The following is a 618-nucleotide window of genomic DNA, read 5'->3' on the forward strand; positions in this document are numbered from 1 at the left end:
AAACAAAATCGTGAACAAGCAGCACAAAGAAAATCCCCCGATGACTCACACACCTTAAAAATAGAAACGAAAAGTGTCGAGGGAAAATATAACGAATGTTGAGAACGCACTTCACGTGAGGAAAGCAGAGGGGTGTATATCACTGCGTCACATGAGGGGAAAGAGGGAATTTTGATGCCCCTGGTGTTGAGTGGACATTCTGAGGGGAAAATGACAATAAATCTTGTAAACAGCCATTTGGAATTCGATTTTTGGCTATGATTCATGGCGTACCCAAAATTAATCATGAATTCGTAGCCGAAACGATGAATCATAAAATGGCATTAGCATAAATAATTAACAAGGTCAATTAAAGTCTGAAATAGGTCATTATCATACTCTAAATTGGTTAATGATCATAATGCAGTTGTTGGGAATTGTAGTAACTAAATCGCTTCTTTGGGAGCAGGCCTAGTGAAGAGCGAATTACATAAATACCATAAAAGAGGGGAAAACGATTCTCTTTGAAGTGAGACACGAGTATATTCAAAACGCACAAACAATAAAAAAACATACAAAAAGAGAAGAAAAATAGATGTTTTATCTTTTAATGAGCATTAGCAATACACCATCAAAGAC

The 618-nt window shown here is 36.4% G+C and overlaps 1 protein-coding gene across 1 annotated transcript in view; it reads right to left on the reverse strand.

Annotated features, from left to right (window-relative positions):
* LOC119593545 (protocadherin-like wing polarity protein stan) overlaps nucleotides 1-618 on the reverse strand; it is a 22689-nt gene that overhangs the window by 3543 nt on the left and 18528 nt on the right. The window lies entirely within an intron of this gene.

This window comes from Penaeus monodon, chromosome 32 (assembly GCF_015228065.2).
Source record: "Penaeus monodon isolate SGIC_2016 chromosome 32, NSTDA_Pmon_1, whole genome shotgun sequence".
NCBI classification, from domain to species: Eukaryota; Metazoa; Arthropoda; class Malacostraca; order Decapoda; family Penaeidae; genus Penaeus; species Penaeus monodon.